Below are 19,367 nucleotides of genomic sequence, written 5' to 3'. Positions count from 1 at the left end.
TGTCGCTTCTGGCCAAGCTGCCTGAAGCGTCTCTTATGGGAGTTACTGTTTCGGCCGGCGCACTTAGATTTGGGTGGGCCCTCCACAAGGGATGTTTGGTGCTGGTGGGTGAAAATTTCTCAATGTACTGGCGTTGTGCTTTTTCTTCTTCGTGCCTTAGAGCCCTGGTAAGTCTACGACCAGCTTCCTTAATAATATGTTTTGAGGATGGCGATCTGCTGGCTTGCCAAGCACGCCTCAAACGTCTTTTCTCCAAAACAAGCTGTTCGATTTCAATGTTAGTTTTGTGCTGGTGTGTGTGCCCATCCCTCCCAAGTACAGACTCCAGTGCATCGGCATAGCAGTCGATGTCCTCCTTGATGTTGAGCTGTGGAGTTAGTTCAATGTGGGAACTTACGTACTTTTTGAACTTCAGCCAGTTGGTTCGATGCGCCGTAAGCCTGCAAGGGTGCTCGATTAGTTCCAGGTTTTGAAGAAAAATTATTATCACTGGTGAGTGGTCCGATGATAGATCCAAAAGCGATTTTGCAGATATTAGATTGCGAGGAATATATTTTGTCACAGCAAAATCAATTAAATCAGGAAGTTTCCTAGGATCTGTTGGCCAGTATGTAGGACTGCCTGGTGAAACGTTGTCCAGTTTGTTGCATGTTTTGATGAGTTCATTATATAGTTGCCTTCATTTGGGGGTCACAAGGCGGGATCCCCAGTGTGTGTGCTTGGCGTTGTAATCACCTGCTGCTATAAATCGCTTTCTAAGTGAATTGTAGAAGTCCATGAATTGGTCTTCGGAGACTGTAAAGCGGGGTGGGCAGTAGACAGCGGCAATGGCAAGGTTGCAGTTGCTTAATTGTAATTTTATCGATGTAGCTTGCATATAATTTTTTGCAAACCGTTGGTGAAAGTGGTGTTTGATGCGGTCTCTTATTAAGATGCCGGTTCCGCCATGTGCTTTACCATCTGGATGAAAGGTGCCGTAGAACGTGTATCCCCGTATTTGAAAGTTATATTTGCTGGTGAGATGCTTTTCTGCCAGCAACATAACGTCGCTGTGGTTTTCGTTCAGAAATTGAGGTAATTCAGGTATATGCCGTGAAACACCGTTGGCGTTCCACAGAGTTATTCGAAGGCTAGGCATAATTTATTTGGACTGCTGAGCTGCAAGCATTTGTAACAAGCTATTTTGGGTTTGCATTAGAGTTTGCATGGTAGTTTTCATGAAGGACATAAATTCCATCATATTTTGTCGCAAAGTTATCATCATGTTACTCCATGTTACTATGTGGCTGCCCCATGGCCTGCTGTATGTTATCAATTTTCGGCTCTATGTGAGATGTGCCTGATCTTAGAGCACTGGCGTAGGAAATGCCGTTGGTGGTAATTGAGGGCCCAAATGATCACCTGGCTGATTTTGCGAAAAAAACTTTCGGTGTCGTTTGTGATTTCATGTAGATGTTCTGGCGTGCCGTTGTCGCTCGTTGCATTCGACTTTTCATCTCCTCGTAGTCTGGACAGCTTCTGTAGTTTGCTGTGTGGTTTCCTTGGCAGTTTACACACTTTTTAGTGAGAGAGTCTTCCTTGTTGGCAGGGCAGGGCCCGGAGCCGTAGCAGATTCCACAAGCTACACAAACTGACCTGACGGTGCAGTAAGCCCTGGTGTGTCCGTATTCCTGGCAATTTGTACATTGCACTGGCCCGTTTCGTTTGTGAGTGAACTGTTGTAGATCGGGTGAACTGGTTTTTTCAAAGTTCTGCTGTCTGACTTCAGCTCGACCTCAAAAAGTGGTTGCGGCTTCTTGTTTTTGTTCAGCATGTTTATAACATTTTTTGCGCAAAAACCTTTTTCTTTTAAAGCCTCTATAATTTCGGAGGGGGTCACATCTGGTTCTATTCCTTTGAGCACAACTTGTAAGCCTTTGCAACTTTTCAGCTGGTACGTGTAGTAATTATTTTTGACATCGTTTAAGTACTTTGACACTGCTCGGAAATCATCTTCGGTTTTGGTTTTGGTTAAATCAACAGTGAACGCTATAGTCGGGTGCCCCGACTATCAGATACCCGTTCCTCAGCCAAAGTTCCGATTTGTACAATTTTTAATGAGTATATTGGTATTGGTTTACATTTTTACAAAATCATTTGAAATGCCAGATTTTAGTGTTGAAGGTTTTTGTATAATTGCTCATAACTCATTTAAAACTTTTAAGCAATTAATTTTTAAAAAATATTTGGGTGTTAGATAGATATTAATAACTAATATAAAATCTCTAACGCTAAACAGACCTTAGCGTCGTAATCGATTGTGGGCGTTAGAGTGGGCCTGGCACATTCGCATAACTAACTTGCGCTGAATGAAAAGCAAAGGAATCTAAATCTAAATCCCCAACTCTCTAGTTCTCATAGCGATTATGGGCATTAAAGTGGGCGTGGCACATTCGTATAACTAATTAGCGCTGAATGGAAAACAAAGGAATCTAAATCTAAAACCCCAATCCTCTAGATCTTATAGCTTCCGAGATCACAGCGCTTTTTAAATAAAAGTTCAATTATGATGGTAAAAAATTAGACAATTCCTTCAGGTTTCAAAAGCATGGCGCGTATATTACGCTATTATGAGAATCTAGAAGGACATCGATGTACTATCGAAAAATAAGATCTCAAGCGCTAGACAGACCATAGAGTGGGCGTGGCACATTCGCATAACAAACTTGCGCTGAATGGAAAGCAAAGAAATCTAAATCTAAAACCCCAAACTTCTAGATCTTACAGCGACCTACTAACAATCTACTAACATACTAATTATATAATATATAAATTACATTTTGTGTAATTATATATAAAACAAAAATTAAATTTGTGTAGTTATATAAAAAAAAATGTAATTTTGTGTAAAGCTATATAATATTATAAAAAAGATTGGCTATATGTAATCAATTTAATTTTTAAATAGCAGCAGTAGTATATAGTTGACTGATTGGCAAGAACTTTTAGCCTTAGCAAGGTTTGCATAAATAAATAAGACTTGGAAAAATGTATGTCAATAGCTTAAACACTGCGCGAAATATAAATTAAATTTTATGTAATTATATAAAACCAAAAGATTATTAAAATAGAAACAAGGTATATTTCCACAGCTTTTAACAATTTTTCCCATGAAATCTATAAGAAATAGACGTCAGTTCCTTTGGGAGCTATAGAATATAGACGTCCGATCGGGGCGTTTTTAAAACTTTATCGGACGACTGAGAAGGTTTCAGATCGCTAGCTTTTAAACTGAGCTCGCAAACGGTATTGAAACAGACAGAAAGGCGGACAGACGGACATGGCTATATCGACCCTCTATTGATCATGATTGTAACGTACACAGCCAGACGGTGTACGATACAATTATTGGTAGTAAGGTTGTAGTTGTAAGCGACGTATTATGAATAATAAATATAAAGTTGAGGCCGAATATTAAGTCATAGATAAGTTCCAAACCCGAGTGGCAACGCTTGCCGATATTTAGCAAGTTAATAGAAAATACTAGAAAGTAAAGAATATACCAGAAATCCCGAATGCGAGAAAAAGGAAGCGTGGGGAAGGTGGTCCCTCAACGATGAAGTCGTCGGAATGGTAAGACGGGACAGACGTGTCTCCCGCAATAATTTTTCGTGTAATCCGAAGTAACACTCTTGTGTCGGAATGGTAAGACAGGACAGACGTGTCTCCCGCAGTAATTTTTCGTGTAATCCTAAGTAAGACACCGCGATCGCGCGACGAACGCAGAGAGTGAATAAGTGGGCTGATCAGTGTTCCAAGGTTAGTGAAAATAATATTCCTCTCCGTTAAGACGGTGTAACGGACTCGTAGGAGGGTATTGATAAATAGAGAAATCTAGAAAAAAAATATAGAAAAGGAGTGAAAGTGAAACCCCACGTTTGTGATGTTTATTCGTAGTCGATCAGTAGCTTCTCTCCTCGTCTGGTCTAGTACCCTAGCTTCCCTCCCCGTAGTATTTGTGACCTGTACGCGGACACCCGTCCCGTCTGGTCTAGTACCCTAGCTTCCCTCTTCGTAGTATTTGTGACCTGTAGGCGGACACCCGTCCCGTCTGGTCTAGTATCCTAGCTTTCCTCCTCGTAGTGAATGAGACCCGCACTTGGACACCCATCCCGTCTGGTCTAGTACCCTAGATTTCCTCCTCATAGTGCGTGTGACGTGGACATCATTCCCGACTGGTCAATCAACATCACCCAACGTGCCCACTCTCGTGAAATTGTTTGCCTCGCCCCAACTTAGTCCTTCGATGTCAAGTGAGCAGCAAATGGATTGCAAAATAGGTTTCGGTGTTTTCTGAGACACATACAAGCTCACATAGACGACTTTGGTTTGTATGTATTATGATTAAAACTATTCAATGCCATATCTACAACGCAATAAAGGATTTCATCACGATCTATGTGACGGTATAAACCAAAGGCAGCAATCATGGCACCAACAGGATCTAAATAGAATTCTCAAGGCAAGAATCTACAAAAGCCTAACAGCACGCAGCTAACAACGAAAGTCAACAGGGTAATCGACACACCCAGACCAGGTCGATCGCTATCCCAACAAAAAAACTGGCTGCATCTACATTAGATCCCTGCATGACTGCATTCAAACAGTATTATAGTGTGCCTTATAATTTCAGAATTAATAAATTTGAACTAGAACTGGTCATATGAATATGAGTGAATGAGTTAATAGTATGAATGTAGAAATTACGACGCTCTTTAAAAAAAAAAGTGTGAATTTAATTGAAAGAAAATTTTATGTTCACTAGGTTTCAAAATTCAAAAATGTACAGACTTTGTGTCTTTTTGTTTTTATGCAAAGTAAGCTCTCAATTCTGGTGCTCTTTAGACAAATAATTTGGCATGTACTTTATTCTTGTTAACTATAAATTCAAATAGGCTGGTACACACTATAGACCAATTTCAGCTGAACATCTAACAACTAACTTTTCCCGTCTGCGTTTTTGATTTTAGAAAATATTTCCCACACCTTACTGCGCTCTCTTTTGTTGCTCCCGTGGGAAGCTTTTGCTTTATAGCATTTATCTGGTTCTGTTATTAAAATAAAAATTACTTAAGATTTGAATTAAAACTTTTGGACTTGTGGTATTCGGTTCGAATATTTTGAAGACATCCATGGGTTTTTAATTAACAAATTATTTACATTTTCATTAGCAATCAAAATATTTGAAGAGAATTTTTTTTAGAAATAAAATTTTTTGTTGGCGCTTACTAACTAAAACTGAAAAATCAATGAAATTCAAACAGTTTGTGACCTGTCGACTAGAATTTTTGTTATCGCATTGATTTATTCATACAGATTCAGTCAACCAAATTCATTTCTAGTAAATCCTTTAATTTGTGGTCTAAATGAAATTCAATATAACAAGATGTGAATTTATTGTTTGGGGTATATGAGTTCGAAATTTCAGGGCACACTACAATACATACAAATTGAGTACACTCATGCAGGGCTCTTATCTACACGGGCGATCCAAGGCACACTTCTAAGAAGACCTCGCAAGGTCACATATCTCCGGAGGAAGCCAATCCTCACGAAACTCAGCCAATGTGCCACGGCTTTCGTTAAAGCTTGAGTACTCGAAAAGACAGCTGGCACTTTTTAAATTCAAACAAAGACAAACGGAAAATGTTAGTGTTGATAAACACGTAAACAAACATATCGCGCTCTCCCGCTTTTACCTTTATCCGCGCTTCTTTTATTTATTTATTTCGCCAACGGTATTCATTCCTTTACAATCAATATTTAACATAATTCTTACGCACTAATCTTACTTTAGTGTTTTTGTGTTTTCATTTGATCCCAGTGTTAAATTGACAAAGGTATTTATTTATTATTTATATTTTTTGCGCAATAAATTACGTTCTCACTTCATATTTTTTACTATAAATAAGGCAAATATTAATGATTATGTCTGTTACCTGTGCCAAGAAAGGTTGCCACCTTCCATCTATGTACATCAAAAGATATATTCTTTTCTGCTGGCTCTGCGATACAATCATGCATGAAAAATTTGCAGGATTTGTTGGCAGAGTTATAGCATGGTATTGACAATTTCCCTGCCCTGCCCTGATACCTATTCCTATTTAGTTTGTGAAACTGAAACGAAATGCTTCCGTAAATGCGACTTTAATAAACTAAACTACTTGATTTCCGAATACAACTGGAGAATTTATACAATTGCATGGATATGGAAAGTGTCACTGAATTATTCCATTGCGTTTTAAACACGTTTTTTAATGAATGCATTCCTGACAGTCTTCCTCCGTGGTTTACACGTGAGCTCCAAAACCTAAAAACAAACCTATTACAAAAAGGGCAAAAGGACGGGCAAGTCATATGATTTTTCAAAATATGTGGTTGATCGATCGGATTTTAATGGTCTTAACCGGTGTAAACCCGGAGCAATTTTATAAAAAAATCACTTACAAAAAGTGCAAAAGGACGGGCAAGCCATCTGATTTTTCGATATATGTGGTTGCTCGATCGGATTTTAATGTTCTTGACCGGTGAAAAGCCGGAGCAATTTTATAACTTTGTAAATATCAAGAAAAACAACGCCTTGGAGTCATCAGTTTGATTAAACTCAATTAAGGCATCTATTGACTATGAAATTGCTGCTTTATTTCCCAAGTTCTTCCAAACTACCTAGAGTGAAGAATCTTGTCCAAATTCAGTTTACCCTTACAATTTAAACAGGTCAAATTGTTGTTTTTTTCGGTAATAATAAAATGTTCCCTTCTAAAGGATTTGGAGACCGCAACACCAACATACTCTCCAGGGCCGGATGGGCTTCCTGGGTGCGTGCTTAATTTTGTTTACCTCAACATCAGTTTTACCAACTATCTGGAAAGATTCTTTTTATTCCACTCCATAAAAAGGGAGGAAAGTCGGATTTTCAAAATTATGGACGTATTTTTAAATTGTCTGCATTTCTAGTGTTATTTTCAAAAACGCAGTTTCCAATATGATTAACGCATCATCTAAAGTGCCTCAGGGTAATCATTTGGGCTGTAGAATTATAATTTATGCACAATCAGCACAATGAATTAAAGACATATAATTTGTTCAGATTATTTTAGATTTTTTATTGAATTTAAACAACACTTATAGGTCTCGTTCATTTCATACCAATTGATCTGTTGAAGATTTTTCAGGCTAAGCTCGTGAAGGAAAGGCAGGCTCAGTTGTTCTTTGTGGCCCGTGATATTAACATGGGCCACCATCGATACTGCAGGTTTCTTCTTTAGTATGCCATAGTGGTTTTTAAAGAGGGTCTTGTTTACCATAACGTAGTCGTCGATATGTGCCCCTAGAAAGGTTTTTAGGGCTGTCGTCGTGTTGAAGTTTCGCAGCAGCATCGTTAATAATTAGTATTCCGTCTTCGATTGTGGTTATTGGACTGAGGTGGTCTGGAATGGTGCTGCACTTGACGACGGTTCCGGAAACTAATTCTTGGGCGCATGTTGAGGAATCAAATTTTCTGCAGAACGTTGTTCCAATTGAAGCGTCACCCTGGTGGATGGCAAACGACTTTCTACCACAATCAGAGTCTAAGTTGTCCTCCCCAAAGTCTAGAATTCTATTACTATGTTGTATCGGGTAAATAGAAATTTTCTTACATACTAAATTAGGTTTTGGGTATTGTATGAGGATACTGGGATACTTCTAAAAGATCAGCAATGCTTAAATTTGTGAGCCTTTCGTGATTAGTTTCTTTGATATCAATTTCATCCAGAATTTCTGGTCTTATTAATTTTACTTTTGCCAATGTTATTGAGAATATTACATTTTTCAGATAATTTATTATAATTCTATTTTTGGCCAAGATTATTTCGAAAAGGTGACTTTTGTCTATTTCGACTGATTTGTAAATTACGTTTATGGCTTTGGCTAATTCGTTTAAACGAGTTTGTACTCTTGAATTTATTTCTACCTGATTAGTCTGTGATTCAATTAAATGATTCTGTTTAAATTTGACCTGGTCCCAGTCCTCGAAGTCTGGGTTACCTGCAGTTGCCTTTAGGGCTGATCTTAACATGTTAATGCTGCGTGCATTCCTATGATGAACTTTTAAAGTACCCACAAAAGAATCTATCCGTCCGACGTCCACAGTTAATATTCGTCTCATGTGGTCCTGTGTAAAAGCGTCAATTGTAGTCTTTGTTTCGAGTGAGCAAAGATCATATGAAGTAATATCAGTGGTGTATCCGAGATACCCAAATAACTCCCAGATAACTTTTGTAAGTCTTGTTTTTGTTTATTTGGTCTACGCTTTTTTCCTGGGCCTGTTAAATTTGTGTACTAATCTCGGTTTCGAACTCTGAAGATCTAGAGTGTACTGTTTCTATAGGCGTTTTATTAGTAACTGAGTGGATAGTTCTATTGTATTTATCCGCCTCGGTGTCGTTCATTTCTTTTTCGATTTTTAGGCAAAGCGCTATTTCAGCAAGGGTGCCGTGGAATCTTTCGACCTGTCCGTTCAAGGTGCTGTGCAAGGGGGTGCATTTGCAATGTTAATATTGAAATTATTTAATAATATTGACTTAATAGTCTCGGAGTTTAATGATCTTTCATTGTCGCAGTAAATTGTTTGTGTGATTAGAAAAAAATTCACAATATTTAAAATTGGGGATTTTACATTCACGATAACTCTCGATGCGATCGGATGTAAAATAGCGAACTTAGAAAATGTATCAATACATGTGAGAAAGAGTTTTCCATCTGTTGAAAATATGTCTATATGGAGAATTTCTCAGGGATAACATGGTATAGGAGTTTGGCCGACTGTTTGCCTTGTAGGGTGACGGCTGTATATGCCATAGAGCAAATTGTACAATTAAGTGTCACCTCTGTTGCTAGCCGAAGCATTTTTGGGAAAAAATAGTCTCTCAGAATCTGGTTAACGTTTTCTTGAGCTGCTCGATGAGTTCTATTATGTTCCAAAATTACTATTTCCTTTTGTTCTGATTGGTCAGGAATATCTGTTATTAGGAATTTGCAATGTTTAAATTTCGGAAAATCGAATAATATATCGGTTTTTTTCTTTGAATAAAATAAAGTTTCTCGTAGATGGGAAGTCTGCTTCTTCAATGATTATCTGATTACGGAAACAATTTACTGGTTTATCTATTGACTTTATAGAGTACGTGAGTGAATCTTCGCTATGAATGGTATTCGGAGTTGTCCTGTAAGGGATTCGCGTTTTGTCGTGAGAGGGCATCGGCTACAACATTTTGTTTGCCTGGTTTATAGAAAATGTTTGCGTTGTGGTCGTCAATAGAAGATTTCCAGCGGCTGAGGTTAATGGTCAGTATAAATGTTTAATTTTCTTACCCCATACAAATAATTTCTCAGGTTTTTAAGCGTCCATACAATGGCTAGAAGTTCACGCTCATTAGTGGCGAAATGCATTTCGTTGTCCCTGATTTTTCTGGAGATTCAGGTTATTGGACGACTTTCATGTGACAACACAGCCCCTAAGCCGTTCGCGGAAGCGTCCGTTGTTAGTTAAAAATGTTTGCTAAAATTGGGGTATGCTAGAACCACGTCTTCTGACGCTAGAATTTGTTTGAGATTTTCAAATGATTCTAGTTGTTTGGGTGATACTCAATTTTGATTTTTCTTGATTGATTTGCGCTGACTTTACCATTTTCGCCTTTTAAGATCTCCGTTAGGGGTCTTGCGATTGTGGCAAAGCCTTTTATAAAATATCTATATTAGCTGCAGAGACCCAAAAATGGTTTTAGGCTATAAAGTGAAGTAGGTGCTTGGAAGGCTTCGATTGCCTTTACTTTCTGGGCACGTTGTAAGTCCTCCGCATGACACAATGAATCCCAAGTATTCTACGTTCCTTTTGAAGAACTTATACTTTTCCTGAGATACCCTCAAGCCAGCTTCATGTAAGCTTTTAAGAACCTAATTTATGTCCCTAATATGATCTTCTTTAGTTTTAGAGAAGATGATGACATCATAGACATACACGTAGTATGTCTTTGATATTTGATCCCGTAGAACATCGTCGATTGCCCTTGGAAAATGCTGGGTGCATTCTTGAGTCCAAAAGGTAATCTACAGAACTCATATTTTCTGTTATTAACAGAGAGGGCGGTTTTCTCCCCATCTATATCTGCCAACTTGATTTGGTGAAAACCTGATTTAAGGTCCAATGTTGTAAACTAAAGGGCCTTTCCCATATTTGCCAGTATAGTAGAATTACTAGGGATAGGGTATTTATCGTCAATCGTTTTTTGATTTAGTTTCCTAAAATCGATAACGAGACGTTTTTTCTTGTTGCCACTTTCATCGTGGCCTTTTTTATTAACAACCCACACTGGATTGTTGTAAGGTGATCGTGATTTTCTGATGATACCGTCGTTACCCTCTGCATTGAGAAATTCAGATACCCCCATTGGGTAAGGGTATAGCTTAGAAAACACGGACTCCCCGTCAGAGCGGATAGTTGCAATCGTGTTTATATTATATGGTAGGACTTGATTAGGGTCTGCGAATGCCCCAGTCCTCTTAGTGATCATTAAATTAAATTCTTTTCTAACCGCATTGGGGACATCATCGACATTTAAAGTGATAAATTTAACATCCTTATATTTAGCAAATTGCAAATCTTCCGATCCTGAATTATGTTCAATCCTACCTGTACTAAGGTCATTTCGAGCATTTACTTTCTTTAAATGATCTAAGGTTTTCAAAAATAAAAAAAATACAAATTTTCGTTAAATAGGTTTATTTAACATTTTTTTTTCCATTTTAGTGGAGCCATGAAGGGATGAAACCATAAAAGGTTCCTCCACGTTTTTTATGTGTGTCAGACCAGGAAAAGGTATTATGTAGTTTTTCGATGCATCTGTATCTATTAAAAGTCGAATCATTTTCCTCGCTATCCTTCGGCTTATATACGGATGCAGGGACTCCCCTCTAAAAAAATACAATCTTCGGTTGGGAGTAAATCATCCTCCAGTTCCTCTATACTGTCTTGAGCCTGTATCTCATAGTCTTCAGTGTATTCCTGTTCTTGAGTTGTGGTATTTACCTTTTGTCTGTTACTCAGGACATTTCCCTTATATCCTTTGTCGTTTGCCGGGACCGTGAGGAGGGATCAACTTCCATTGGTTCTGATACTGATTGACCTGGCTGCAAATACACCGCGTTCATGGCTGGACTGTGCCTCTTGTGCCAATGCGAGGGCAGTGGGCAGATCATTTGGTTTTGCTGAAAAAACTGTCATTTTTAGAGCGTTTTTTAACCCTGAAATACAGGTATGCAGTGCGTCGCTCCTGTATTTTTCGTTCAGGACTGTCGAAGCTGCAGTATCATGAGACATCAGTGATTTGGTTTGTTAACAAAGTACGTTTTTTTTTTGGTCATAATACTTTGTCAAGAGCAAGTCGCCCTGCCGCATAAGGTTAAGTTCTTGCTGAATCACCTGTATGGGCGTCTTATCCGCATAGGTAAAGTCTAATAATAGCTACTGCTTGATAGTGTTTTGAACTACCTTCAAATGGTTTAAATACCTCATATACCACTGTGGCTGATTGTCGCCACGAAATATATTGTTCCTGCTTGCCGCCCAATTCCGGCAAAGATTTTACGATGTCTAAAGGTTCATCGCATTTTATTCCTTCTATTATAGAGATTTGTTCATACACTTCTACTGTGGGTGGCGTGACTTTTAACCCATTTATCTGTTCAGAGAGTTCTTTAATTTTTGCTTCGAATAACTGAGCTTGTTGATAAAGTGCTGTCTGTACAGCTTCCTCAAACATCTGTTTCCATTGATCGGTCGACATTTTATGCTCTTCTGACTCTGTATCTTTTGTGACAGTAAACTTCTTGTAGGCTTTTAATAGCTCCTCATCTAATTCTTTTAATATTTTATTTTCAGTGGTTTCTGTTTTTAATGCAAGTCCCTCTTCCTCGCTGCCATCTGGATCTGATTTCCTATCTCTCCACCGCGAGAATATTGGATTTTTCTCAGAATTTGACATAGACTTTTGCGCACACAAAACAATTTTAGTTTGTAATTCACAGATAAGACGAATAGAAATTATTTATTTTTGTACTTGATTGATAAGCAAAAATGTTGTATTCTCAATATGATAACTTTTTTTTAAAGTAATCTGAATATTTTTACAATCATTTTAACTCTCAAGGAAAGTCCGAATATTTTAAATGGTTTCACGAAAAGTTCACTTACATGATTTCCGTCAAAGAATTTAATTTTCCTTTTTAAGGCTACGATTTGCCTATCCACCAGGTTCTGTTTCCTTGAAGATGATGTAAATAGCAAGGGTTCTCCCCTACAGCAATTCTCCAGAAGGTTGTTGCTTAATAAATTTTATTTTGAGGTGTTAACTGCAATTTTTTAATTATAGTTGCACAGGTTTTTGGTTGAGATTTCTGATTGAGTTGTTTTTTTTTTTTTTTAAAGATTTATTTTTTATTCGACGGCTGCGTCTTGCAGCTAGTTTCCAGAATTTTTTTTATTTACTAGCTTTTGTTTAAGCCTTTTGTTCACACAAAAATAAATAGATTTTTTGTTTTTCTAAACCTTGTACTTTGCATCCGCCGCATAGCCCGCTGCATTACTTTTCCGCCTTGGTCAGCGGGACTAGCGTGGGACCGCTGACTTTTCGCCTCGTGCCCGGTGCATTCCCCTACCACTCAGCGACTCGGGTTTTGTATTTCATACTTATAGACCGCTGATTTAGAGAATTGCATCCTTATATAAGTCGGCGGACATTGGCTGCTGCAGAGAGGATGTGTTATGTTCATTTGGTTACAGAGCGGTCGCGGATGACAGACATGCTGACTGAGCTATTCCAGTCCCATACATTCAAGTGTGGTCATATTACCGGGATTGTCATATTATTGGGATATAAGCATTGTGGCCAAGTTCTACAATGTGTTTGAATTATTTATGCACAACACTGAGTACAGTGTGCATTCGCTAATGTTATACTTTGATGGCCTACAATGATTTGCAATCTTGTTTCGGTTTAGAGTCTGATATTGATCGTTTTCAACGATGGTGTCAATCTAACCTTTAAGTTTACTGTTAGCAAGGCTTTGAGTGTTCTTGGGTTAATAAAGCGGTGGTCGAAAAAATTTGACGATTCTTATACAACTAAATTACTATTTATGTGCGCTGACGTTTGGAGTCGGTACAAAAAAAATTTATTCTTTTCGCCTACTCTAGTAGATGACTATTGCTTAATTTACATACTCTTGTAAATCGTAGAATCTTGTTTGGAACTATTTTTATGCGCAATCTTGTCAGAAATGATATCGACTCCATAGAATTGGTAAGCTGCATAACGTTAAATGTGCCTTTTAGACCAACCCGGAAACATATCCATTTAACTTGTCGAAATGTACCTTAATTTTTGGCCTGCATGAACCCTTTTAGTGTTCTTTGTAATAATTATAACAATCTATATATTAAAATTTGCATTTCAACCTCTATCCCTGTCTTAAAAACTACAATTCTAACATATTTACACCGAACTTAGTTTTGTTTGGTTTGCGCACTTGGCGCGTTTATTTAAATGGAAGCCACTAGTTGTAGGGCGAGAGTGGGAGCCAATAAAGCTTAATTCCCCCATTTTTCGTGTTAGTGAGCACCAATTTAAGGTATAAATAAAACAGCTGGAAAAATGTGAAAATTGTAAAAAGTGTAGTTCTCAAAAATTAGCGGCAAAAACTTTCGCCGGAGTTTGTCTGAACATTTTCCCGCGCTTTTCGAATTTTCCCACGCTTTTACAATTTTCCCGCGTCTTTTTGCTCGCCTTTCGGCATCAGGCTTATATATTCGTTGCCGTTAGCTATCGGTCAGTGTATCATTCTCCGTTAGCATTTGCCTAGAAAGAACCGCTAGCCGCGTACACATACACACGCACACCGACACCGCTGCCGCTATTTCGAGTTATCTTTGGTCATTTTCGTTCTCGATCGCTGCAGCAGTGCAGTTTTCGGTCTGCTAAAACGTTTGTTCGTTTTTTCGGTACGCTTAAGCTTGAGCGTTAGCTCCCCTACTGTGCGTGCGTGCGGCGTATCACTGTCGCAGGGTTTATATAAAAAATATAAAAACCCTATTTAAATATTTGTTGCTGAACTTCTCTCGGCACTTAGCTCCCCTACACTGCGTGCGATCGGTATATTACTCGTTGGTTTTTTAGATTATTTAACAAATAAATAATATTAATAAAAATAAATATTTAACACCTCTTCGATACCAACAAAATAAATACAAATAAACGCAATGGCAGCCAAGGATATCGAAGAGCTTAAACACCAACGTGATGTTTGCATGAAAAGTGTTGACCGAACGTATCGCCATTTAAAAGAAGCTAAATTATCAGTAAATCCGGTCGAGCTTGAGTGTCGATTAGAGATTCCAAATACGCACATTGAAAATGCTTCACTTTTGCAAAACCAAAAAGAAGTGAAAAATACAAAAGATGTATACCGCGAATAGTTGGAAGAGAGGGCCGTAATGACAAAGTCATTGCTGATTTCGATTTTAAATAAGTGCAAATAAAATAATATCGAGAAATCCGCTCCGCCAGCAAATCGCCCTCCTCAATGCCGTCTACCGAGCTCCCAACTTTACGCGGAAAATACTCCGAACTTAAAAATTTTATAAGCCTAATTTTATAAACCTAAGAAGAATGGAAATAAGCGTTTTTCGTTTGTCGCTGTCAATAACGACTCTGTTCAATGCGTGTATTGCAACTCAGCTAAACATCAGATTGGAAACTGCGCTTCCTTCGCTGCCCTAACAGTTCAGCAAAGATTTGATTTCGCTAAAAGAGCTCCCTTATGCATTAACTGCTTAAAAAAGGGTCACACGGTCAAAAAATGTAAATCGAACAGATGTAGAGTGTGCAATTCCTCACATCACACTTTGCTACACATATATGCCTCAAACACAAATCTCGCGTTGCCACCCTCTTCTCAGCCCACGCTCATGCAGGAGTCTCCATCCACTTCTCATGTTTTGCATGCGAATGCTTCGGATCGAGTCATTCTTGCATCTGCTGTTGTGAGCGTTCAAACCAAAAATGGCGAGTTTGTATTAGCTCGAGCGTTGCTCGACTCTGGTTCACAAATAAATTTTGTGACCGATGAGCTCGCTCAGAGGCTCAAAATTACAAGAGAGGTCGTGTGCATGAGCTTGCGAGGCATTGGTGGAACTAATGCCCAAGCCACAAAAAAATACACACGATTGTGAAGTCGCGAGGAGGGAACAGCCAGTTGTCGTCCAATCTTTGGATTATGAAAAATATTTCTGGTTATCATCCGGATCCAGTGGTCTTGATCTGCACGTGACCGCAGTCTCATCAGCTATCTCTGGGTACAGCGGCTGAACGACAAAACTTCTGCTCACCAGCGTGGAGGCCGTGCTCAACTCCAGGCCCCTCGGAGCTCTAAGCAGCGACCCGAACGACGGCGAGACTCTGACCCCCGGGCATCTGCTCATCGGCGGTCCTCTTCTGGCCCCACCATCAGCGGCGCTCCCGGACCAGATCAGCCTGACCTGCTTGCGACGATGACGAGGTGTCTCGTCTCTCAGGCACAGGTCTTGGCAGCGATGGTCCCGGGAATACATCTCCATCCTCCAGCAGCGGTCCAAGTGGCACCAGGGGGAACATCGTCGTCGTCGCAGAAGACAACCTTCCGCCCCAGCAGTGGAGGATAGGACGAGTAGTAGCGGTGCACGCCGGCGCCGATAGCAAGGTTCGCCTGGCGGACGTCAGGACGCAGGACGGGGAATATCGGCGAGCTGTCCACCGACTGGCCCTGTTGCCCGTTCCGGGCTGAAGGACGTCGTCCCTTCAGAAGGGGCGGTGATTGCGCATTTGGAGCTTGTATTTGAAATCACTAGTTGTAGGGCGAGAGCGGGAGCCAATAAAGCTTTCGTCCGTTCGCTCTTGCGAATTCGCCCCGTCTTTCGCGACCATTCCCCGCAAACCTTTCCAAGCCAGTGGCGACAATTACTGGGAGATGAAGAAGAATTGGGAGTATAAGTCCGCAGTAGAAGTTTCGATGACGGTATTTTTTTTTGTTTTTTTTTTTTTCTATTTATTTTTAATTTTTTACAAAGTCTCTCCGGAACGTATCCGTTAAGAGCTGGGTTTTAAAACGCTTCTGATTTGGCGTTTGGGGTGTTGTAATAAGGAAACGAAAAAAAATACAAAAATGGGGTTAAAAGCTAACTATTTGACGATTTTTCCGATTATTTTCGATGGTTATAGAATGTTAATTTTTTTTGGTTTGAAATATGAGGTGTAAAGCACCCCTCGTATGGTTTGTGGTGGAATAGGGCCCTAATATTGTAGATAAGACCTTCTAGCCATACTCTGACATAAGGAGACAAAATAACGGAAAAATACTCCCTGTGTTCAAAAACAGGAGGGTTATAACTCTTGACTGTTTTCAATTTTAAATTTTTTAAAAAAGGGGCGTTCTTCGACATATAGCAATGGTTAAATTTTTAGTTTCAGAATTATAGTTTTAATTTACGCAAAAAAGTTACCAATGTAATCTATCAAATTTTAATGTTTACAAAAATATTTAATTCTTGCGATAGCTGCAAGGGTATATGAACTTCGGCTTGCCAAAGTTTGCTTTCTTTCTTGTTTTGGGTTTGATTTTGTCAAGCCCAGGAGATTTATTTGGCTTCAGATGATCCTTGATGACCTTGGAGATTTTAGTTTTTGGAATGGGGTTTAGTTTAGTGCTGGTACTGTGCACGTGTCTGCAGTTCCAATGTTTAAAAACGTTGTAAATGTGTTTTGGGAATACGGTGGCTTTTTCTGCATCGCTGTAAGTTTATATTGGGATGAGCTTTCTCAAGAGTGGGAAGTTTCTTTGGCCTGCTATTTTTCTTGCATCAATATTCTCGAAAGCTTGCGTGCAGCAGCTACTGGTTTTTTCTCTGGCAGCTGGCAGCCCAGTGCTGTTCATGATTGGTTCTAGGTTGACATGGGACTGATATACTTTTTGTATTCTAGCCAATTCGTTATATTCGTTGTTAAGAGCTAATGGTTTCTGGACAACTGAGGGAAGGGTGAGTGGTCAGTTGGTAATTCAGATAGACTTTCGGCACGTATGAGATTACCGTGAATTCTTCTGTGTTGACTAAGTCATTTTGGGTCAGCTAGTCAGTAAGTAGGTCTTCCTATCGAGACAAAGTCAAGTATATTGCTTTGTTAAATAATCGCGCTGTATGTAGTTGCACTGTAGTTGTCTGTCTTTCGGTTTTAAGACGATATCCCTAGTGAGTGTGCTTCGCCTTATAGTCACCTGCTGATAGGAACCGACCTCCTAATGAATAAAAGAAGTGAATAAATTGGTTTTCGTTAACAGCAAATCGCGGAGGGCAGTGAGATCATACCTCAGTTTAAGTTTGTGCTTATTGTTGAAGCCTGCAAGTAGGTTGTTTCGTAGATTGTGCTACATACGTTTTTTTTTACCAATATACCAGTACCACCGTGGGGTGATTCGTGGGATTGCTATTAGTGTAAATTACTGTAAATTCGGAGTATTCTGAGATAACCTTAATGTCTATTTCCATCTGGTAGAAAAACTGCGACAGCTCTAGCTTGTGCAGGGAAGAACCGTTTGACTTTTATAAGAAAGTTCTTAGAGATGACATTATTTATTAAATGTTTCCATGCCTACACAGGCATTTTTTATCTCAGCGAGACGAATGGGAACATATAAAAAAAATTATTTATTTAGTCGAATGCGTTGAATAAAATTTAATTTGAAAAGGTGTAATATTTTTCCAACCCAAGCTCAATAACTCCACTTAAAAATATTTTTATTATGTCACTTTCACCGCCCTTTCTCCTCAACCAAAAATTTTCTTAAAGTCTTGGTATGCAATTTTTATTCATTTAGCGATGGTGTTTTACGTCACGAACGCACCATCACAGCAGTTTTTCAATTCTGCGGGTATATAATAGTAGTCTCCTATGCACACGCTCTCGTCACTACAAGTACTGTCGTGATATATACTCTTGATCAGGATCAATAGCCGAGTCGAACAAGCCATGTCCGTCTGGCTGTCCATCGTTCTGCCCGTCTGTCTATCCGTCTGTCTGTCCGTCTGGCTGTCTGTCTGACCGTCTGTCTGTCCGTCTGTTTGTCCGTCTGCCTACAGATTAGGGACTTGGCATGCAGATTATAGTAGTTCCTAGGCAGCGCAAAACGGAGCCACACCCAATCTAACGCCCACAAATCGTGAAACACTAAACACATCTGGCACGTCACTCTGAGACTCTGTGTGTGTGTTTTGGTCATATCTATCGGTAGACACAAAAATTATTAAAATCGAGCTTATATTTTTGAAGTTAAGGGTTATTAAGTCCTCTGCTCTGTTTGAAGTTTGTTGGCTGAGTTATCTAATAGTCGGGAAACTCGACTATAGCGTTCTCTCTTGTTTTTATTCTGGAATTGCAAAAGTTTTTTGAAGGGGTTTTATGGCAAGCACAAAATAAATTTACCGGCGCAATGTCGTGAATGTTCCGTCTACAAGATAAAGTGATACAACTATTTTTGATTTTCGAGCGTGTGTTTTCTAAGAATTAATTAATACTGTCAGAACTTCAGATTTAGAAATTTGTTTAAACTTTGTTGAGTTCTAGCATATATTTTCGGAAACCTATCCTGATAACATGCATTTGGAAGTTGAAGAGTGATCTATTTGTAGTGAAATAAGCTATCGATGACCTTTAAAAAGCTGAATCGATTAAACAGAACTGGAAAAAAAATGGCACGAAAACAGATAAAAAACGGTATTTACACTTAAAAAAAAGATATAGTACAACAAATTTTGAGTGTCAGTTTAGGACTACCTGCACCCGAAAATAAAGGTTTGATCTCTAGAGAACTTCATCAATTTAAATTTTTAAGCCTGTGTAATTGAGTTTACCAGCTCGTTATTTATTGTTTCACGTAAGTAAATGCGAAGCGGTTTGGGCTAGTTTAGTCTCTACTTCGTCGGTGTTGTCCAGCAGTGCGAACTTATTTTTCGAAAAGAGGGTTTTTGGTATTGACCAATTTAAAAACAATTTTTTTTTTACTTGCGGGCTAAGCATTTTTGGTTGCGAGCTAAGCCTTTTCTTTACATTATTTAGGTTTGGTGCATTTTGTTTTGACGGTACCAATATGCGTTCAGGCCGACATTTGTAGGTTGGCTACAGTGTGAAACCGACGCTGTTGCCGAGCTTGTTGTAGTTGTTTTTGTGAGGGCGGAACTCACCGTTCAAACAGTGCGGTTAATA

The sequence above is a fragment of the Drosophila elegans genome, unplaced genomic scaffold (assembly GCF_018152505.1).
Source record: "Drosophila elegans isolate 14027-0461.03 unplaced genomic scaffold, ASM1815250v1 contig_801, whole genome shotgun sequence".
NCBI classification, from domain to species: domain Eukaryota; kingdom Metazoa; phylum Arthropoda; class Insecta; order Diptera; family Drosophilidae; genus Drosophila; species Drosophila elegans.
The sequence above is the reverse complement of the archived record's forward strand: the minus strand, read 5'-3'. Positions refer to the sequence as shown.